The 23,462-nt window shown below is 42.5% G+C and overlaps 1 long non-coding RNA gene across 3 annotated transcripts in view; it reads left to right on the top strand.

The window, feature by feature from the left end:
• LOC147583427 (uncharacterized) overlaps positions 1 to 23,462 on the top strand; it is a 57,151-nt gene that overhangs the window by 21,896 nt on the left and 11,793 nt on the right. For 2 of the 3 annotated variants that reach the window (XR_015248192.1, XR_015248190.1), the window contains exon 4: positions 6,319 to 6,600. This is a non-coding gene — a long non-coding RNA (uncharacterized LOC147583427). Of the gene's footprint in view, positions 1 to 6,318; positions 6,601 to 8,861; positions 11,776 to 23,462 lie in introns of those variants that run through there. The other variant, XR_015248191.1, reaches the window with a different exon arrangement.

Below are 23,462 nucleotides of genomic sequence, written 5' to 3'. Positions count from 1 at the left end.
TTATAGTGAGTTTTGAAATCAGGAAGTGTATTCATTTTGTCAAGATTGTTTAAAATTCTGGCTCTCGCATTTCCACATGGATTTTAGGATTAGCTTGTCATTTTCTGTGAAGAAGATCAGTGTAATTTTGATAGGAATTGCACTGGATTTGTAGATCAGTTTGAGAAATATCACCATCTTAACAATATAAGTCATTCAGTCCATGAGCACATGTTATCTTTTCATTTTGTTAGGTTGTTAAAAATTCCTTTCAACAGTGCTTTATAGTTTTCAGGGTAAAAGTTTTTACACATTTTTGTTACTTTTATCCTTAAGTATTTAATTCTTTTTGGTGCTATGGCAGATGCAATTGTTTTCTTAGTTTATTAGATTGTTCATTGCTAGTGTATTGATCCTGTATCCTACAGCCTTGCTGAACTTATTAGCTGTGTGTGTGTGTGTGTGTGTGTGTGTGTGTGTATTCCTTAGAATGTTCTATGTATGAGATATTGTCATCTGTAAACGGAGTCAGTTTTATTTCTTCCATTCCAGTTGGAATGACTTTTATTTCATTTTTTGCCTAATTGTGCTGGTTAGGACTTCAAATACAATGCAATAGGATAGGAGTGGCAAAGGCCTAAAGTTAAGGGGGATGATTTCAAACTTTCACCATTAAGTTTGTCAACAGTGGGTTTCTTGTAGATAGCCTTTATCAGATTGAAATAATTCCCTTAAATTCCTAGTGATTTTTTTTAGTATTTTTATCGTGAAACAGTGTTGGATATTGCTGAATGCTTTTTCTGATCTATTGAGTGCATCATGTTTTTTTTCCCCCTCCATTCTATTAATATGGTGTAATACATTGATTTTCACGTATTGAACCAACTTTGCATTCCTGGGATAAATCCCACTTGGTCATCATATAAGCCTTTGTATATGCCGCATAAATCAGTTTGTTAGTATTTTGTTGATGGTTTTTGTGTATGTATGCATAAGGCTCTTATATTGGTCTGTAGTTTTCTTAAGTTATCTTTGTCTGAGTTTGGTATCAGGCAAAACAGTTCTCAGAACAACTTGGGAAGTGTTCCCATGTCATCAGTTTCTTTGGGAGTGTATAAAGGATGGTGTTAATTCTTTTTTAAATGCTTGGTAAACTTCACCAGTGAAGCCATCTGGTCTTGGACTTTGTGGGAAATTTTTTGTATTGCTAATTTGATCTTTTAATTGTTATGGGTCTTTTAAATTTTTTATTTCTTCTTGAATTTGTTAGTGTGTTTCTAGGAAATCGTCCATTTCATCTAGATTTTCTAATGTGTTGCATACAATTGTTCATAGTATTCCTTCATAATTATTTTCATATTTGTCAGGTGAATGTGATAACCACGACACTACAGAAACAATTATTTTTATATTTGTAAGTTTGGAAGTAGTGTTCCCTCTTAAGTATTTACACCCTCTGTCTTTCTTGGTCAGTTTAGCTACAGGTTTGTGTATTTTTTTCAATCTTTCCAGAGACCCAACTGTTGGTTTTGTTGATTTTCTATATGGTTTTTCCATTCTCTATTCCATTTATTACCACTCTAATTTTTATTGCTTCCTACCCTCTACTTTTTTTGTGTTGGTTTAGTCTTCTTTTTCATTTTTCTTAAGATGAAAGATCAATTTAATAATATAAGCTTTTCTCTTTTATTTTTGGCTTTTTCATATATAAATTTGAAACACTTTATTTCCAGCATCCCGTAAGTTTTGGTATGTTATATTTGCATTTTAATTCTCCTCAAATAATTTTATGATTCCCTTATGATTTCTTCTTTGACCCATTAATTATTTGGGTGTGTTGTTTACACAAATTTGTGGATTTTCTGAATTTTCTTTTGTTATTTATTTGTAATTTTATTATATTTTTTTTTAAGAGGACATTTTTAATTTTTTTTTCAACGTTTTTTATTTATTTTTGAGACAGAGAGAGACAGAGCATGAACGGGGGAGGGGCAGAGAGAGAGGGAGACACAGAATCGGAAACAGGCTCCAGGCTCCGAGCCATCAGCCCAGAGCCTGACGCGGGGCTCGAACTCACGGACCGCGAGATCGTGACCTGGCTGAAGTCGGACGCTTAACCGACTGCGCCACCCAGGCGCCCCTTTTATTACATTTTGTATGTTTTTTCTATGATGTGTGGTTTATCCTAATGAATGTTCTGTATACATTGATAAGAATGTGTATTCTGCTGTTGTTGGGTGGAATGGTGTATAGATGTATGATCTAATTTGTTTATAGTGTTCAAGTCTTCCCTTTTTTGTCCATCTTCTAATTGTTCAGTAGATTATTGAAAGTAGAGTGTTGAAGTCTTCTATTATTGAATTGTATTTCTCTCCCTTCAATTCTGTCAGGTTTTGCCTCATGTACTTTGGGGCTATATTGTTAGGTGTGTATAATTAGTATGTTTTTTGATAATATTGACCCATTTACCATTATCAAATGCCCTTCTTTATCTGTAATAACAATTTTGTTTTAATGTCTATTTTGCCTGATGCTAGGAAAGTCATTCCCACACTCCCCCCTACCTTTTTTTTTTGGTTACTCTTTGCCTGGTATGTCTTTTAAAGCCTTTTTACTTTCAACCTATCCATTTATGTTTAGTATAATTACGGATAAGATAGGATTTCTATCTGCCATTTTGCCATTTGTTTCTATATCTTATGGTTTCTGTTCCTCTATCCTTCATTACTATCTTCTTTTGTATTAGATGTATATTTTCTAGTGTATTATTTTTATTCCATTGTTATTTTTAAAATATATATTTTTTAGTTATTTTCTTAGTGATTGCTTTGAGGATTACAATTCCCACCTTAGATAACATTGCAATTTAAATTAATAGCAACTTGGGGCGCCTGGGTGGCTCAGTCGGTTGAGCGACCGGCTTCGGCTCAGGTCATGATCTCATGGTTTGTGAGTTTGAGCCCCGTGTCAGGCTCTGTGCTGCCAGCTCAGAGCCTGGAGCCTGGAGCCTGCTTCTGATTCTGTGTCTCCCTCTCTCTCTGACCCTCCCCCACTCATGCTCTGTCTCTCTCTGCCTCAGAAATAAACATTAAAAAATTTTTAAATTAATAGCAACTTAATGTTACTAATATATGAAACTTTGTTCCTATATAGCTCTGTGCTCTCCTTTGTGCTCCTCCTGTCATACAAATTACATTTTTATATATTCTGTACCCATATATAGTGATTTATAATTACTGAGTTATGCAGTTGTCTTTAAATTGGATAAGAGAAAAAGGAGTTACTAACAACAGTGCATTTATACTTTCTTTTCTTTGGCTATTAAAAATTTTTTTTAATGTTTATTTTTGAGAGATAGAGAGAGACAGAGCATGATTGGGGAAGGGGCAGAGAGAGGGAGACACAATCTGAAGCAAGCTCCAGGCTCTGAGTTGTCAGCACAGAGCCTGATGCAGGGCTTGAACTCACGAGCCGTGAGATCATGACCTGAGCTGCAGTCAGATGCTCAACTGACTGAACCACTCAGGTACCCCTATACTTTTTTTTTTTAATTTGCCTATGTAGTTACCTTTGCCTAGTACTCTTTATATGAATTTAAAGTACTATCTAGGTCCTTTCATTTCAGCCTCTTGGTCTTGGTCTTTCCTGTAGGGCAGGTGCACACCAGTGGCACATTCTCTGGATTTTTGTTCATCTGGGAATCTCTTAATTTGTCCTTCATTTTTTTTTTTTTTAATTTTTTTTTCAACGTTTATTTATTTTTGGGACAGAGAGAGACAGAGCATGAACGGGGGAGGGGCAGAGAGAGAGGGAGACACAGAATCGGAAGCTGGCTCCAGGCTCCGAGCCATCAGCCCAGAGCCCGTCGCGGGGCTCGAACTCACGGACCGCGAGATCGTGACCTGGCTGAAGTCGGACGCTTAACCGACTGCGCCACCCAGGCGCCCCTGTCCTTCATTTTTGAAGGATCCTTTTTCTGCTTATCAGAACTCTTGGTTGAAGTTCTTATTCCTTCAGCACTTGGAACATGTCATCCCACTGCCTCTGGCCTCCATGGATTCCAATGAAAAGTATGCTGTTAATCTTCCTGAGGAGTCCTTGTGCAAGAAGAGTCACCTCCCTGCTTTCAAGATTCTGTCTCTATCTTTGACTTTTGGCAGATTGATAATGATGTGTCTTGTGGTGGATCTCTTGTAATTTGTGTTCTTGTATTCTTGTGATTTGTTGAGCTTCTTGAATATGGAAGTTTGATCATAATTGGAAAGCTTTCACACATTATGTCTTCACACACAATATTATTTTGGACTCCTTTATTCTTTCATCCCTTTCTGAGACTCCTGTTATATATGCAGGCATGCTTGATGCTGTCCCATGGGCCCTGAGGACTTATTCATTTTTCTTCATTCTGTTTTGTTTCTTTTCTTCAGATTGGATGGTTTCTGTTGACTTAGCTTTCAGTTCAGTGATTCTTTATTCTCCCTGCTTAGATCAGCCATTGCACTCCTCTAGGTCCATTTTATTTTATAACTCCAGAATTTTGAGTTAGTTCTTCTTTAAAATAGTTATGTCCTCCTTGATATTCTCCATTTTGGTTAGACTTCGTTTTTTTGTACTTTATTTAGTTCTTCAGGGATGGTTTAAGTTCTTTGAACATATTTAAAATAGCTGATTTCAGGTTTTCGTCTAGTTAGTCAATATTTGGGCTTCCTCAGCATATTTTTTATTAATTGCTTTTTCCCTATGCATATGTCATAGTATCATGTTTTCTTGCATGCCTATTTTTTGTTGAAAACTGGACGCTTAAAATTCTATAAGGTGACGACTCTGGAAATAAGGTTCTCCCCCTTCTCAGGGATTCTTGTTATTGCTGCTTTCTGTAGCTGTTGTTGGTTTAGCGACTTTTCTAAGTGACTTCTTTGGTTTCTATTCTGTGTTGTACTTCGCCCCTGAGGACTCTGCTCTGTGGTAAGGCAATTCTTGGATAGAGATTTCCTTGAATGCCATGTGTGGAAGTGATGAGTCCCCCAGTCTTTGCCTGGAGGCTCTGTGTGCCTGTTGGGGCACACCTTCAGTACATAGTGCTGTCATTCACTGCCCTGCCTTAGACTTCATGGTGTGCTTATGCAGAGCCTCCAGATCAGCTGCGGGGTTACAGTTTCAAGCTTTCTCAGCTATTTCCTGAGCATATGCCCAGATCACTATGAGTGGCCTTCTAGATTCCCAGGAATTTTTAGGAACTTTTCAAAATTTAGGCATCTCATTCCCCAGCTTTTCCTTTTAGGCTTTTGGTTTGCATATTATTTACCTCAGCTATTACCCACTGCTTTAGGCAGTTGTGAAGTGCCTGTGATTGTTTTCCACAAATGTCCCCCAGGGAAAAGGCTTTTTACACGAAGTTAATTTTATAAGTCAGGTGAGGGGCGCCTGGGTGGCTAAGTTGGTTAAGCTGCTGACCTGGGCTCAGGTCATGATCTCGCTCATGGGTTCGAGCCCAGTGTCAAGTGCTGTGCTGACATCTCGGAGCCTGGAGCCTGCTTCAGATTCTGTCTCCCTCTCTCTGTCCCTCCCCCCATTCGTACTCTGTCTCTGAAAAATAAATGTTAAAAATTAAAAAAAAATAAGTCAGGTGAAATACAGATAGACTGTAAGTGACATTTTCCGGTGAACCACCTGATAGGTCAAATGATGACAGTTCTTTGAGAATGAGGCTTTGAAGGAGCTCCAGCCCATTCTGCTCTCTCCAGGATATTGGTTTTTAAGGGTGCTGCAGAGCCACAGAGCAGGGGTGGGACTGAGGCACAGTAAAAACATCACAAACACCATGGATACTACAATGTGGCTGTTCTTGCTGAGGATTCAGCATTTTTTTATTGAGTAAATACTCCTGCATTGCTCCAAGCCTTTGGTGAATTTCCAGAGTTCTGAAAAGTGGGTTCTGACATTTTTTGCCAGCTATCTTGTTCTTCTCTGGAGGAAAGAATTTTCAGAGTTCCCTATACCACCAGTTTTGCTGACTCTAATTCATAAATATTTAGCGCTCTCTTCTTTGATATGTTATTTTTCTCAAACCTGTGCATATTAAATAAAAACTGTTTGAATTGAGGTTGCAGAAGACCGTGTGGAGCAGTCCCTGAGCAAGGGACTATTTTTATTAATATAATTTACTGTCAAATTGGTTTCTATACAACACCCAGTGCTCATCCCAACACATGAAGGGGCTATTGATTGGGTAGAATGATGCCAGCCTCTGCTGGACAGAAGGGCCTGAGGGCTTAAAGGGTGTCAGCTGTATGGCAGTCAGGAACTGCTGATCAGCCATTGTTGCTTTGTGTCTCCCAGGTTAAGGCTGCCAGGGGTTCAGCTCTGCTCACATGGATGGGACAGAGATCTGACAGCAGAGGCCAGAGGACCTGGCTCTGCCACACGCCTTCAGCCCTCAAGACTGGAGCCTCAGATGATGGACCTATGAGTGTGTCTGAGAGCCACAGGGTGGTCCCTGAACCACTGGGGTCTGAGTTCAGCAGAGAGACTGCCTTGTCCCTTGGCCTTCAGGTGATGGTGCCCTTCATGTTTGCAGGACCGGGACTATCCAGGGCTGGTGTGCTTTTGAACTATTTCCAGGTAAGAGGGAAATAAATGGGAATGGTGGTGTCAGGGGCACTGTTGAATACCATCCCTGAAGAGTAGGCCTCTACACTTTGCATCCAGCTTGAGGGACAAGGGACAGGACGTCCTCTTCTTAAATACCATTTTTCTACAAATTGAGTAAGATTCTTTTAGTTACTGGTGACAGGGACTAAATTTAACCCAGGTTAAGCTTAAAAAAGACAATTTATTAGCTCATATAATTGAAATATGTAAGGGGTTAGGTTTCAGGCATGGCATGATCCAGGTGCTTAAATGATTAACAGGATGCTGGCTTTTTCTCTGTCACTCATCTATCATTTATTTTCAGGTAGGATTCTATACCTAGAGGGGAAGATGGCCCTTGGCATTTAATTTCAACTTATTACATGCGTTCTTAGAAAAAAGAGAGATTTCTTTGTCAATGTCCACATCAGCCTCTAAAAATTGATCCTAATGTCAGGTCTACTCCTGTTCCAGTTCCTGTTCCCTGAGGGAGAACATTCTCTGTTTGGCTCACCTAACTTACATTGTCATCACTCTTGGAGGGGAGGCAGGGCACCTTGATTTGCAGCCCTACCAGAATTCCACAGAGTGAGGAACTGGGAGTTACCTATAAGACAAAGAAGTTGCCAGTGTACCCTGACTTTCCTGTTCTTCTACTGTCATTACTTTCATTGGTGTGGTCTTCAGAGGTTCTTCCTGGAAAGGCATAGTCCCTAAGAATATTCTAATTCATAACTGGCTAGATCTGTCCTATTAGTTAGCAGTCAGCAGAGAACAAAGGCTTTCTAGAGTGAGGCAGGCTGGGAGAAGCAGGGCTGATGTGTGTGACAGTTCCTGGCCTGTGCCACACTCAGTGCTCCACGGTGTCTGTGCCTGGTAACCTAGGCCCTGCCCCTCATGAATTTAAGTCCCAGTTCTACTACTTAGCAGTAAGTCTGGTGATTTAAATTTTTTTTAAGTATTTTTTAAGTTGATTTATTTATTTTGAGTGTGAGAAACAGCAAGTGTGGGAGAGGCGGGGGGGGGGGGAGAGAATCCCAAGCAGGCTCCACACTGTCAGTGTAGAGTCCAATGTGGGGCTCAAACCCATGAACCATGAGATCATGACCTGAGCTGAAATCAAGAGTTGGATGCTTAACTGACTGAGCCAACTGTCCCTAAATTTTTTTTAATGCTTTTTTTTTTTCATTTTAGGGAGAGAGTGTGAGCAGGGGAGGGGCAGAAAGAGGGAGACACAGAATCCAAAGCAGTCTCCAGGCTCTGAGCTGTCAGCACAGAGCCTGTTGTGGGGCTCAAACTCGCGCACCACAAGATCATGACCTGAGCTGAAGTCGGACGCTTAACAGACTGAGCCACCCAGCCGCCCCTAAATTCTTTTTAAACCAACACTAAAATCAAGAGATTTCATGTAAAAGTCTGAATTTCTGTTTTCTGTTGAAAACTTGGCAACTCTCACAGCATTGGCCCCACTTCCTCTCATGGCACAGTGGGTGGTTGCAGCTGCCTCTAGGTGGCCACGTTCTCTGGTTTGCCACAGTCCCCACCATCCCACTGCATTCCGTCACCTGCTTGGCCCTGCCCCAGTCTGGAGTTCTCAAAGACCCTTCCAGTACCCAGCTGTCTAGTTCCTCATGATGTCACAGCACCAGTGACCACCAGCTCACTCCCAGAATCCACCTGGACCTTGCCCGGCCCCAGGATGGCTGTCTCTTAAACCAGAGCCCCTATCCCAGTCTGATTCAGTCCCTGCCTGCAAGTTTGGTCTCTCTCTGCCCTCCAGACCCCAGTCCTCTCCTTTTTCTTGGTGACCTAGTCCACATCTTTCGTGACATGGTCAGTCAGCACTGTGGTAGCCTCAAGAGCACCTCAGTGTCCCAGCCTCTTTGCCGCCCTACTTACTTCAGGTGCTGTTCCCTGCAGTCCATTCTCAATGCCACTGATTTGCAAGATGCCTATTTTATTGAGTGTTCTCAGTATGGTGTCACTGAGGCATGTAACCTCTATACACACACACATACCTCACACTTCTATATTTGTATATACATCCATATATATCAACCCCCTAAGCATACACATATTCGTTTAGAATGTACACACACAGGCTTATAAATTATATAGGGAGAGGCAGTACAATAGTGAAATGAATTGCTTGAGAGCACAGAGTCTAGAGCTAGTCTCACTGGGTTTGAGTCCAACCTTTGTCACTTACACAAGTTGTTCTTTTTCCCCCTGTTTTCTAATCTGTAAATTAGAATTGAGAGGACCTGGAAAGATGGCAGCTTAGGAGGACACTGGGCTCACCTCGTCCTGCTGATCACTTAGATTCCACCCGCATCTGCCTAATAACCCAGAAAACCACCAGAAGACTGGCAGAATGGACTCTCCGGAGCCAAGTGTAGACAAGAGGCCCGTGGAAGAGGGTAGGAAGGGTGGAGAGGCAGTGCCTGCTACACGGACTGGTGGGAGGGAGCCGAGGTCGTGGAGGGGCAGCCTGCTGGGCAAGGCAGAGCCCCTTGCAAAAGCAGAGGGGCCAGACTCCATGGGTTCTGACAGCCAGCGGGACTTAACATCTGGAATGTTAAAAGTAAACAGCTCTGCTCTTGGAGAGCAGGGAGGGCAAGAAGACGCTGGGAGGGAGAGTTGTTGAGCCCCGGAAGACAGAGTTCAGCTCAGTGGGGGAACAAAGGTGCTGGCAAGCGCCATCTCCCTCTCCCATCCCCCAGCCAAAATTCCAAAGGGAGCCGGTTACCATCACCGAACTTGCTTGCACCACGCAAACGCCCAATGCTGTGCTTCTGTGGATCCATCCCTCCAATGGGTCTGCCTCCCTCCCGGTGCTGCAGCGCCCCTCCTGCAAGCGACCACTGATGGTAAAGTGAGCTAAGCCTGCCACTCCCACCCCTGTGCACGTTGCGGATCAAACCCAGCTAATATGCCAGATTCCATCCAAGCAACACCACAAGCCTGGCAGTGTGCAAGTAGCCCAGACAGGGGCCACACCACTCCACAGTTAGTCCTGCCCCTGGGGGAGGGGAAGATAAGGTACACACCAGTCTGACTGTGGCCCCGGTGGTGGGCTGGGGACAGACATCGGGTCTGACTGTGGCCTGCCCACCAACACAAGTAACTCCAGACAGCACAGGGGAAGTGTCCTGCAGTTTGGAGCCACTGGAGGAACTACCCAAAATGACAAAATGGAAGAATTCTCCTCAAAAGAAACTCCAGGAAGTAGTGACAGCTAACAAATTGATCAAAAATGATTTAAGCAATATAACAGAACAAGAATTTAGAATAATAGTCATAAAATTAATTGCTGGGCTTGAAGAAAGCATAGAGGACAGCAGAGAATCTATCACTACAGAGATCAAGAGACTAAGAAATAGTCATGAGGAGTTAAAAATGGTATAAATGAGGTGCAAAATAAAATGTAGCTGGCCATAGCATGGATTGAAGAGGCAGAGGAGAGAATAGGTGAATTAGAAGATAAAATTATGGAAAAAGAGGAAGCTGAGAAAAAGACAGATAAAAAAATCCAGGAGTATGAGGGGAGAATGAGAGAACTAAGTGATGTAATCAAATCGAAAAATATCCATATCATACAAATTCCAGAAGAAGAAGACAGAAAGCGGCTGAAGGTGTACTTGAACAAATCATAGCTGAGAACTTCCCTGATCTGGGGAAGGAAAAAGGCATTGAAATCCAAGAAGCACAGAGAACTCCCTTCAGACGTAACTTGAATCGATATTCTGCACAACATATCATAGTGAAACCGGCAAAATACAAGGATAAAGAGACAATTCTGAAAGCAGATAGGGATAAACAGGCTGTAACTTACAAAGGTAGACACATAAGAGTAGTGGCAGACCTATCTACTGAAACTTAGGCCAGAAAGGAATGGCAGGAAATCTTCAATGTGATGAACAGAAAAAAATATGCAGCCAAGAATCCTTTATCCAGCAAGTCTGTCATTCAGAAAAGAAGAAGAGATAAATGTTTTCCCAAACAAACAAAAACTTAAGGAATTCATCACCACTAAACCAGCCCTACAAGAGATCCTAAGGGGGAGTACCAGAGACATCACTACAAGCATGAAACATATAGACATCACAATAACTCTAAACCCATATCTTTCAATAATAACAGTGAATGTAAATGGACTAAATGCTCTAACCAAAAGACATAAGGTATCAGAATTGATAAAAAACAAACAAACAAACAAGACCCATCTATTTGCTGTCTACAAGAGACTCATTTTACCTGAGGACACCTGCAGATTGAAAGTGAGGGGATGGAGAACTATCTATCATGCTACTGGAAGTCAAAAGAAAGCTGGAGTAGCCATACTTATATCAGACAAACTAGACTTTAAGTTAAAGGCTGTAACAAGAGATTAAGAAGGGCATTATATAATAATTACAGGGCCTATCCATCAGGAAGAGCTAACAATTATAAATGTCCACGTGCCGAATACGGGAGCCCCCAAATATATAAAATAATTAGTCACAAACATAAGCAACCTTATTGATAATTGCAGGGGACTTTAATACCCCACTTACAATAATACATAGATCATCTAGACAGAATAAAGAAACAAGGGCCCTGAACAATACATTGAATCAGATGGACTTGACAGATATATTTAGAACACTGCATCCCAAAGCAACAGAATATACTTCTCGATTGCACATGGAACATTCTCCAAGATAGATCACATACTGGGTCACAAAACAGCCCTTACTAAGTATAAAAGAATTGAGATCATACCATGCACACTTTCAGACCACAAGGCTATGAAACTTGAAATCAACCACAGGAAAAAGTCTGGAAAACCTCCAAATGCATGGAGGTTAAAGGACATCCTACTAAATAACGAATGGGTCAACCAGACAATTAGAGAAGAAATTTAAAAATATATGGAAACAAATGAAAATGAAACCACAACAATCCAAACCCTTTGGGATGCAGCAAAGGCAGTCCTGAGAGGAAAATACATTGCAATCCAGGCCTTTCTCAAGAAACACGAAAAATCCCAAATAAGAAATCTAACAGCGCACCTAAAAGAACTAGAAGCAGAACAGCAAAGAAACTGCAAACCCAGAAGAAGAGAAATAATAAAGATCAGAGCACAAATAAACAATATAGAATTCAAAACAAAACAAAACAAAAACCCCACAGGAACAGATCAATGAAACTGAGTTGGTTTTTGAAAAAATAAACAAAATTGATAAACCTCTAGCCAGGCTTCTCAGAGAGAAAAGAGAGAGGATCCAAATAGATAAAATCACAAATAAAAAATGGATTTATTACAACCAATCCCTCAGAAATACAACCAATTATCAGGGAATACTATGAAAAACTATATATCAACAAACTGGACAAACTGGAAGAAATGGACAAATTCCTAAACACCCACACCACGCACTACCGAAACTCAAACAGGAAGAAATAGAAAATGAACAGACCCATAACTAGTGAAGAAATTGAATCAGTTATCAAAAATCTTCCAACAAATAAGAGTCCTGGACCAGATGGCTTCCCAGAGGAATTCTACAAGACATTTAAAGCAAAGTTAATACCTATCCTTCTCAAGCTATTCCAAAAAATAGAAATGGAAGGAAAATGTCTACACTCCATGTAAAAAGCCAGCATTACTATGATACCCAAATACCAGACAGAGACCCAACAAAAAAGGAGAACTACAGGCCAATGACCCTGATGAACATGGATGCAAAAATGTTCAACAAGATACCAGGAAATAAAATTCAATAGCATATAAAAAGAATTATTCATCATGATCAAGTGGGATTCATTCCTGGGCTGCAGGGCTGGTACAATATTCACAAATCATTCAATGTGATATATCACATTAATAAAAGAAAAGAACCATATGATCCTGTCAATCGATGCAGAAAAAGCATTTGACAAAATACAGCATCCTTTCTTAATAAAGACCCTCGAGAAAATCAGGACAGAAGGAACATACTGAAACATCTTAAAAGCCACTTATGAAAAGCCCACAGTTAATATCATCCTTCATGTGGAAAAACAGAGCTTTCCCCTGAGATCAGGAACACGACAGGAAAGGCCACTCTCACTGCTATTGTTTAACATAGTGTTGGAAGTCCTAGGATCAACAGACAACAAAATGAAATAAAACGCATCAAAATTGGCAAAGAAGAAGTCAAGCTTTCACTTTTTGCATACGACATGATGCTCTACATGGAAAACCCGACAGACTCCACTAAAAGTCTGCTAGAACTGATCCATGAATTCAGCAAAGTCTCAGGGTACAAAAGCAATGTCCAGATATCAGTGCATTTTTATACACCAATAATGAAGCAACAGAAAGAGAAATAAAGAAACTGATCCCATTTACAATTGTACCAAGAACCATAAAATACCTAGGAATAAACCTAAACAAAGATGTAAAAGATCTGTATGTGGAAAACTATAGAAAGCTTATGAAGGAAATTGAAAAAGACACAAAGAAATGGAAAAACATTCCATGCTCACAGGTTGGAAGAATAAACATTGTTAAAATGCCAATACTACCCAAAGCAATCTACACATTCAATGCAATCCCAATCAATATTTCACAGGCTCTCTCCTCAAGGCTGGAAAAAACACTCCTAAAATTTGTGTGGAACCACAAAAGCCCCTAAATAGCCGAAGTAATATTGAAGAAGAAAACCGGAGTGGGAGACATCACAATCCCAGACTTTAGCCTGTACTATAAAGCTGTAATCACCAAGACAGTATGGTATTGGCAAAAAGCAGACACATAGACCAATGGAATAGAGACCCCAGAATTGGACCCACAAATGTATGGCCAACTAAGATTTGACAAAGCAAGGAAGAGTATCCAATGGGAAAAAAAGTACCTTCAACAAATGTTGCTGGGAAAACCGGACAGCAATATGCAGAAGAATGAAACTAAACCACTTTCTTACACCATACACAAAAATAAACTCAAAATGGATGAAAGACCTGAATGTGAGACAGGAAACCATCAAAATCCTAGAGGAGAAAGCAGACAACAACTCTATGACCTCAGCCACAGCGATTTCTTCACACATCTTCAAAGGCAAGGGAATTAAAAGCAAAATGAACTATTGGGACCTCATCAAGATAAAAAGCTTCTGCACTGCGAAGGAAAGAATCAATGAAACTAAAAGGCAACCAAGGGAATGGGAAAAGGTATTTGCAAATGACATATCAGACAAAGGGCTAGTATCCAAAATCTATAAAAAAAACCAAACACCACACCCAAAAAATAATCCAGTGAAGAAATGGGTAGAAATGTGTGGCCAACCAAAACACTAGTTTATTTGAAGGTTCCCAGGGAGAACGCTTGTAGATAGGCTATGCCAGTGGTTAGGGGCAGATCCCACCTCCCATGTGCGACAAGAGAAAGGGAAGGCAGCTACCTATTTCCTAGATTTGACCAATGCCCTTTTGAAATGCAGGACCATGACTCACCTCATGGTGATTCCGATCCCTTTCCTGCTTCTCTAACTTTTTCTCAGTTCACACACCAAGACCAGCGTTCTGTCCCATACCAACTAAGGTCCAAGGATCGGAGTGAAGAACCAGGCCTTTCCTGAGTCAATGTAGAGCTCTCAGAGTCAGATTCCTGACAGGACAGCTAGCACGTCTGTCCCTGAGCCCTCGATGCATAGCAGGCCACACTATCGTGGGAATGGGTAGACACATGAACCCCAGACCCTAATTGACTGAGATACCCTCGTTTGGAAGAAAAGACAGTGAATATGCACAGTGAACCGATCAGCACACAAAAAGCCTTTTGAATCAATGGTGCACCATAGCCTCGTTCAACCCTATTGATCATCACAGGAAAGCATATTCTTCATGACTGAGAATAACTGCTGCCCCTATCTCCTGACATGATGTGCAAAAGGACAAGAGAAGCCAAAGATTCCCTCTATTTCTTTTTTTTAATATATGAAATTTATTGTCAAATTGGTTTCCATACAACACCCAGTGCTCATCCCAAAAGGTGCCCTCCTCAATACCCATCATCCACCCTCCCCACCCTCCCACCTCCCATCAACCCTCAGTTTGTTCTCAGTTTTTAACAGTCTCTTATGCTTTGGCTCTCTCCCACTCTAACCTCTTTTTTTTTTTTCCTTCCCCTCCCCATGGGTTTCTGTTAAGTTTCTCAGGATCCACATAAGAGTGAAACCATATGGTATCTGTCTTTCTCTGTATGGCTTATTTCACTTAGCATCACACTCTCCAGTTCCATCCACGTTGCTACAAAAGGCCATATTTCATTTTTTCTCATTGCCACGTAGTACTCCATTGTGTATATAAGCCACAATTTCTTTATCCATTCATCAGTTGGTGGACATTTAGGCTCTTTCCATAATTTGGCTATTGTTGAGAGTGCCGCTATAAACATTGGGGTACAAGTGCCCCTATGCATCAGTACTCCTGTATCCCTTGGGTAAATTCCTAGCAGTGCTATTGCTGGGTCATAGGGTAGGTCTATTTTTAATTTTCTGAGGAACCTCCACACTGCTTTCCAGAGCGGCTGCACCAATTTGCATTCCCACCAACAGTGCAAGAGGGTTCCCGTTTCTCCACATCCTCTCCAGCATCTATAGTCTCCTGATTTGTTCATTTTGGCCACTCTGACTGGCGTGAGGTGATACTTGGGTGTGGTTTTGATTTGTATTTCCCTGATAAGGAGCGACGTTGAACATCTTTTCATGTGCCTGTTGGCCATCTGGATGTCTTCTTTAGAGAAGTGTCTATTCATGTTTTCTGCCCATTTCTTCACTGGGTTATTTGTTTTTCGGGTGTGGAGTTTGGTGAGCTCTTTATAGACTTTGGATACTAGCCCTTTGTCCGATATGACATTTGCAAATATCTTTTCCCATTCCGTTGGTTGCCTTTTAGTTTTGTTGGTTGTTTCCTTTGCTGTGCGGAAGCTTTTTACCTTCATAAGGTCCCAGTAATTCACTTTTGCTTTTAATTCCCTTGCCTTTGGGGATGTGTCGAGTAAGAGATTGCTATGGCTGAGGTCAGAGAGGTCTTTTCCTGCTTTCTCCTCTAAGGTTTTGATGGTTTCCTGTCTCACATTCAGGTCCTTTATCCATTTTGAGTTTATTTTTGTGAATGGTGTCAGGAAGTGGTCTAGTTTCAACCTTCTGCATGTGGCTGTCCAGTTCTCCCAGCACCATTTGTTAAAGAGACTGTCTTTTTCCATTGGCTGTTCTTTCCTGCTTTGTCAAAGATGAGTTGGCCATACGTTTGTGGGTCTAGTTCTGGGGTTTCGATTCTATTCCATTGCTCTATGTGTCTGTTTTTGTGCCAATACCAGGCTGTCTTGATGATGACAGCTTTGTAGTAGAGGCTAAAGTCTGGGATTGTGATGCCTCCTGCTTTGGTCTTCTTCTTCAAAATTACTTTGGCTATTCGGGGCCTTTTGTGGTTCCATATGAATTTTAGGATTGCTTGTTCTAGTTTCGAGAAGAATGCTGGTGCAATTTGGATTGGGATTGCATTGAATGTGTAGATAGCTTTGGGTAGTGTTGACATTTTTGACAATGTTTAGTCTTCCAATCCATGAGCAGGGAATGTCTTTCCATTTCTTTAAATCTTCTTCAATTACCTTCATAAGTTTTCTATAGTTTTCAGCATAAAGATCTTTTACATCTTTGGTTAGATTTATTCCTAGGTATTTTATGCTTCTTGGTGCAATTGTGAATGGGATCAGTTTCTTTATTTGTCTTTCTGTTGCTTCATTGTTAGTGTATAAGAATGCAACTGATTTCTGTACATTGATTTTGTATCCTGCAACTTTGCTGAATTCATGTATCAGTTCTAGCAGACTTTTGGTGGAGTCTATCGGATTTTCCATGTATAATATCATGTCATCTGCGAAAAGCGAAAGCTTGACTTCATCTTTGCCAATTTGGATGCCTTTGATTTCCTTTTGTTGTCTGATTGCTGATGCTAGAACTTCCAACACTACGTTAAACAATAGCGGTGAGAGTGGACATCCCTGTCGTGTTCCTGATCTCAGGGAGAAAGCTCTCACTCTTTCCCCGTTGAGGATGATGTTAGCTGTGGGCTTTTCATAAATGGCTTTTATGATGTTTAAGTATGTTCCTTCTATCCCGACTTTCTCAAGGGTTTTTATTAAGAAAGGGTGCTGGATTTTGTCAAAGGCCTTGTCTGCATCGATTGACAGGATCATATGGTTCTTCTCTTTTTTTTGGTTAATGTGATGTATCACGTCGATTGATTTGCAAATGTTGAACCAGCCCTGCAGCCCAGGAATGAATCCCACTTGGTCATGGTGAATAATTCTTTTTATATGCCGTTGAATTCGATTTGCTAGTATCTTATTGAGAATTTTTGCATCCATATTCATCAGGGATATTGGCCTGTAGTTCTCTTTTTTTACTGGGTCTCTGTCTGGTTTAGGAATCAAAGTAATACTGGCTTCATAGAATGAGTCTGGAAGTTTTCCTTCCCCTTCTATTTCTTGGAATAGCTTGAGAAGGATAGGTATTATCTCTGCTTTAAACGTCTGGTAGAACTCCCCTGGGAAGCCATCTGGTGCTGGACTCTTATTTGTTGGGAGATTTTTGATAACCGATTCAATTTCTTTGCTGGTTATGGGTCTGTTCAAGCTTTCTATTTCCTCCTGATTGAGTTTTGGAAGAGTGTGGGTGTTCAGGAATTTGTCCATTTCTTCCAGGTTGTCCAATTTGTTGGCATATAATTTTTCCTAGTATTCCCTGATAATTGTTTGTATCTCTGAGGGATTGGTTGTAATAATTCCATTTTCATTCATGATTTTATCTATTTGGGTCATCTCCCTTTTCTTTTTGAGAAGCCTGGCTAGAGGTTTGTCAATTTTGTTTATGTTTTCAAAAAACCAACTCTTGGTTTCGTTGATCTGCTCTACAGTTTTTTTAGATTCTATATTGTTTATTTCTGCTCTTATCTTTATTTTTTCTCTTCTTCTGCTGGGTATAGGCTGCCTTTGCTGTTCTGCTTCTATTTCCGTTAGGTGTGCTGTTAGATTTTGTATTTGGGATTTTTCTTGTTTCTTGAGATAGGCCTGGATTGACATGTATTTTCCTCTCAGGACTGCCTTCGCTGCGTCCCAAAGCGTTTGCATTGTTGTATTTTCATTTTCGTTTGTTTCCATATATTTTTTAATTTCTTCTCTAATTGCCTGGTTGACCCGCTCATTCGTTAGTAGGGTGTTCTTTAACCTCCATGCTTTTGGAGGTTTTCCAGACTTTTTCCTGTGGTTGATTTCAAGCTGCATAGCATTGTGGTCTGAAAGTATGCCTGGTATAATTTCAATTCTTGTAAACTTATGAAGGGCTGTTTTGTGACCCAGTATATGATCTATCTTGGAGAATGTTCCATGTGCACTCGAGAAGAAAGTATATTCTGTTGCTTTGGGATGCAGAGTTCTAAATATATCTGTCAAGTCCATCTGATCCAATGTGTCATTCAGGGCCCTTGTTTCTTTATTGACCGTGTGTCTAGATGATCTATCCATTTCTGTAAGTGGGGTGTTAAAGTCCCCTGCAATTACCACATTCTTATCAATAAGGTTGCTTATGTTTATGAGTAATTGTTTTATATATTTGGGGGCTCCGGTATTCGGCGCATAGACATTTATAATTGTTAGCTCTTCCTGATGGATAGACCCTGTATTTTATTATATAATGCCCTTCTTCGTCTCTTGTTACAGCCTTTAATTTAAAGTGTAGTTTGTCTGATATAAGTATGGCTACTCCAGCTTTCTTTCGGCTTCCAGTAGCATGATAAATAGTTCTCCATCCCCTCACTCTCAATGTAAAGGTGTCCTCAGGTCTAAAATGAGTCTCTTGTAGACAGCAAATAGATGGGTCTTGTTTTTTTATCCATTCTGATACCCTATGTCTTTTGGTTGGTGCATTTCATCCATTTACATTCAGTGTTATTATAGAAAGATACGGGTTTAGAGTCATTGTGATGTCTGTATGTTTTATGCTTGTAGCGATGTCTCTGGTACTTTGTCTCACAGGGTCCCCCTTAGGATCTCTTGTAGGGCTGGTTTAGTGGTGACAAATTCCTTCAGTTTTTGTTTGTTTGGGAAGACCTTTATCTCTCCTTCTATTCTAAATGACAGACTTGCTGGATAAAGGATTCTCAGCTGCATATTTTTTCTGTTTAGCACACTGAAGATCTCGTGCCAATTCTTTCTGGCCTGCCAAGTTTCAAAAGAGAGATCAGTCACGAGTCTTATAGGTGTCCCTTTATATGTGAGGGCACGTTTACCCCTTGCTGCTTTCAGAATTTTCTCTTTATCCTTGTATTTTGCCAATTTCACTGTGATACGTCGTGCAGAAGATCGATTCAAGTTACGTCTGAAGGGAGTTTTCTGTGCCTCTTGGATTTCAATGCCTTGTTCCTTCCCCAGTTCAGGGAAGTTCTCAGCTATAATTTCTTCAAGTACCCCTTCAGCACCTTTCCCTCTCTCTTCCTCCTCTGGAATACCAAGTATGCGTATATTATTTCTTTTTAGTGTATCACTTAGCTCTCTAATTTTCCCCTCAGACCCCTGGATTTTTTTATCTCTCTTTCTCTCAGCTTCCTCTTTTTCCATAACTTTATCTTCTAGTTCACCTATTCTCTCCTCTGCCTCTTCAATCCAAGCTGTCGTCATTTCCATTTTGTTTTGCGTTTCGTTTAAAGCGCTTTTCAGCTCCTCGTGACTGTTCCTTAGTCCCTTGATCTCTGTAGCAAGAGATTCTCTGCTGTCCTCTATACTGTTTTCAAGCCCAGCGATTAATTTTATGACTATTATTCTAAATTCACTTTCTGTTATATTATTTAAATCCTTTTTGATCAGTTCATTAGCTGTTGTTATTTCCTGGAGATTCTTCTGAGGGGAATTCTTCCGCATGGTCATTTTGGATAGTCCCTGGCGTGGTGAGGACCTGCAGGGCACTTCCCCTGTGCTGTGGTGTATAACTAACTGGAGTTGGTGGGCGGGGCCGCAGTCCGACCTGATGTCTGCCCCCAGCCCACCGCTGGGGCCACAGTCAGACTGGTGTGTGCCTTCTCTTCCCCTCTCCTAGGGGCGGGATTCACTGTGGGGTGTTGTGGCCCGTCTGGGCTGCTTGCACACTGCCAGGCTTGTGATGCTGGGGATCTGGCGTATTAGCTGGGGTGGGTAGGCAAGGTGCACGGGGGCAGGAGGGGCAGGCTTAGCTCGCTTCTCCTTAGGTGATCCACTTCAGGAGGGGCCCTGTGGCAGCGGGAGGGAGTCAGATCCGCTGCCGGAGGTTTGGCTCCGCAGAAGCACAGAGTTGGGTGTTTGCGCAGAGCGAGCAAGTTCCCTGGCAGGAACTGGTTCCCTTTGGGATTTTGTCTGGGGGATGGGCGGGGGAGATGGCGCTGGCGAACGCCTTTGATCCCCACCAAACTGAGCTCTGTCGTCCGGGGGCTCAGCAGCTCTCCCTCCCTTTGTCCTCCAGCCTTCCCGCTTTCCGAGCAGAGCTGTTAACTTATGACCTCCCAGACGCTAAGTCGCGCTTGCTGTCGGAACACAGTCCGTCAGACCCCTCCGCTTTTGCCAGCCAGACTTGGGGGCTCTGCTTGGCCGGCGAGCCGCCCCTCCGCCCCGGCTCCCTCCCGCCAGTCCGTGGAGCGCGCACCGCCTCGCCGTCCTTCCTACCCTCTTCCGTGGGCCTCTCATCTGCGCTTGGCTCCGGAGACTCCGTTCTGCTAATCCTCTGGCGGTTTTCTGGGTTATTTAGGCAGGTGTAGGTGGAATCTAAGTGATCAGCAGGACGCGCGGTGAGCCCAGCGTCCTCCTACGCCGCCATCTTCCCTCTCTCCTCGCCAAAATAATTTCTCCAGAGTAATTAACAGGTGTTATCTACCCAAGGAATGGAACAAATAGGAAGTTCAGGTTCTAAGGAGCTGCCTTCTTTGTGCCATTGGCCCCACGCTAGCTCTTTATTAATTGCACCACCTGGGATGCTGATAGCGAACTGAGCTTTGGAACATTTCAGGCCTGGCATGGAATGCAGTTTTTACACAAGCTGCACTGACGCAGCGGTGAGATACCGGGGAGAGAGCTTCCCTCTATTTCTTATGAGATAATGTGGGTCTCTTGCTCACAGGGCTCCAAGGGGCATCCTTTGAGGTACTCCTTTAGCCAACCCAACAAGGGTTCTTCTGATGCCTTAGCGAGCCAGCGTGCTTATATATTGTGCTGATCACACTGTTCTAAACATTACCCGATCTCCTTTAATGAAGAACTCTGGCCCTCGGTGTACCAAGTTTCATGGCATTGCTTTCTTCTCCACCACGGTTCCTCTTGGGATCCCCACTGTTGCATCCACACGACTCCTGAAACAGAATGCTACGGGCGCCAGTGACAGTCACAACAAAGTTTATTACAATGAGAGGCAAGGCCGACCGATCGGGACCAACACTCTTGATAAGAGTGTGGCCTCGAACAGCCGGGGTACAGAGTTTTTATAACCGATCATATCGTTTTATCATCACCTGGGAACAGAACAAAGAAACAGTTTTCAGATGAGTTAGAAACAGTTGCCTAATGAGGTGTTTACTTTAGAATTTCTGCCTCTAAGTTGCAACCAGTGGATCTCCTTGACCCTGCCTCTGATGCTCTTTTCTTTGAACTTTTGTTTCCTTAATTGGTGAAGCCTAATTTACAAAAGTATGAGGCGTAATTTATAAGAGTAAAACAAGGCTGTTATCTCTTAACCTTCAATGTCAACACAAAGCTGTTATTTTTCAAGCTAAGCATTAGCCCTACACTACAATTTAACCCTTACACCCACAAATTCAGTTGCCCGGAGTCATAGCACTGGCTCCCAAATGTGCAATGTGGACTAGCCCTTGTGTCTGTGGGACAGGTTGAGTAAAAAGGGGCCCTGGCATTTTGGTTTCAGGATTCCGTGGACATCCAGAGCCCTGGGCCATTCGAAGGGGTCCAGTTGAGAACTGTTTCTGTGGAGGCTGAGCCACATGTAATTGAGGGAAGCTGGCCTCGATGCCCATAGAAAATTAAGTTTAACATGCCCTTGCAAATGGATCACATTCCCATTGGATGGAAATGGTGAACGTACATTGGTCTACTGGAGCCATTCCCTTTCCTTCCTGTCATTCTGACTCAGTCTGTGTTCACCCTTCTGAGCCATGGAGCTGGCACTGACACAGGGGGCACCAAAGGATGAGGTTTTGTTGCCCACTCAGTCCCTCGCTCAGTGACAGCCATGAGCAAGGCATATCTGAAAGGAGAATAGCCCTCCAATTCCTGGGCTTGGTGATTGGCTGTTTGTAGCAAGGGGTGGGGGAGGCTGGCCAGCTTGCCTCATTGTTCTGCCTGATGGAGGGGCCTTCCTTCTGAAAAGCAGACAGTTAACACAGGAGCAGGAGTCTCCAGAAGCTGGTCAGCACAAGAAGAGCCCTTTACAGGAAGAGGGCCCCAAATGCCCCTTTCCACACTTTGGAGGAAGACCTGGGAGCCTTTGACTACAGCACTGTCACCGCTTACTCCATTCAATGATTGGAAATGTGAGAAAAGCAAAGTCCAGGACTCTCTAGGTCCTTCTGAAGGAAGAACGCAGGCCTGTTGCTCCCATGGTCCGAGATGCGGACGCTAGATGGCGATGTTGCCTAAGGCTTCTAGTGTTTCTTCTTTTTCCCATAGCCAGGTTGCCAGGAGCTGGTGCTGGACCCTTCTCCACATAATTCCCCTTTCAATCTCTGAAGATCTCTGACCCTCCTTATCCACCGTAATACATCTTTGCTCTCTTGTAGAAACAAGGTTCTTCCCACAATCTGTTCAGAGTCAGTGTCTCATGGTCGTATCCTCTGCCTTCCACCCGGAGTCTGACTCAGTCCTTGAGACTGTGAGAGAGATTTTGGCCACAGGGCTCCATCTTCACTAATTCATTAGATTCCAGAAGTATGTGGCCCTCGACAGGCCCAGGAATTTTTAGTTGCCCAGTAACGGATGTTTGTGTGAAGACTGTGCCAGAGATTTGGGCAGGGAGCTGGCCTCCTTTTTGCCAAGGGCCAATGAAGGAAGATACCTTCTTTCCAAGTGGGTCTCAATTACCACCAAAAATGTCAGACTTGGGGCACCACTTGGGTCCATTTCCTTCCCCTATCTTTATTTCTGACTTTATTTCCCCTTTAAAAGCCACAGAGCCATCAGTCACTCAGCTGGCACCCCTGGGTAGGCATCAAATTCCCACTCTGCTTCTGTGCTCAGGGAGAGCCCTCAGGCTCTGATCTGACAAAGGAAAGATGGCCTTCAGACCCTGAGTGCTGGTTGCTTGGCTTGCTGGGGTATGGGAGGTGAGGGGGAGCCATCTTCCTCCCTGAGCTGGGTGATTGATTTGCCTTCATTCCAGGAAGCACACAGTTTGTACATGGGCAGTATGGACCAGGCCATGGTCAGTACAGGAAGAGTCTTTTCCAGCAATAGGGAACCAAGTCCTTGTTCCAGACTCCTGAGCAAGAGCCAGTAGAACCCAATAGCGACACCTCCAGTACTGCTGCCTCCATCAACTGCTACAAAAAGTTGGAGGGACAGACATAGCCAGAAATCTCTGGCTCCAATAGAATGAATGGAGGTTTCTTATTGACAGGGCTTTCAGTGTGCCCTTTCAGAGGGTGCCCTTTTCCTAAGCCCATGGGCATTTCTATTTCCAGATACAAGCAGCTTGATAGGAGACTGTGCTGGGTACTTCATTCTCAGCATTCTCCAAATCTCAAGTGTGATGAAGAACTCAGAATCTGTGTCTCCATTTCCACCACTTAGCATTTTT

The sequence above is a fragment of the Puma concolor genome, chromosome A2 (genome assembly GCF_028749965.1).
Source record: "Puma concolor isolate L17-30 chromosome A2, mPumCon1.1.hap2, whole genome shotgun sequence".
NCBI classification, from domain to species: Eukaryota; Metazoa; Chordata; class Mammalia; order Carnivora; family Felidae; genus Puma; species Puma concolor.
The sequence above is the reverse complement of the archived record's forward strand: the minus strand, read 5'-3'. Positions and strand labels throughout refer to the sequence as shown.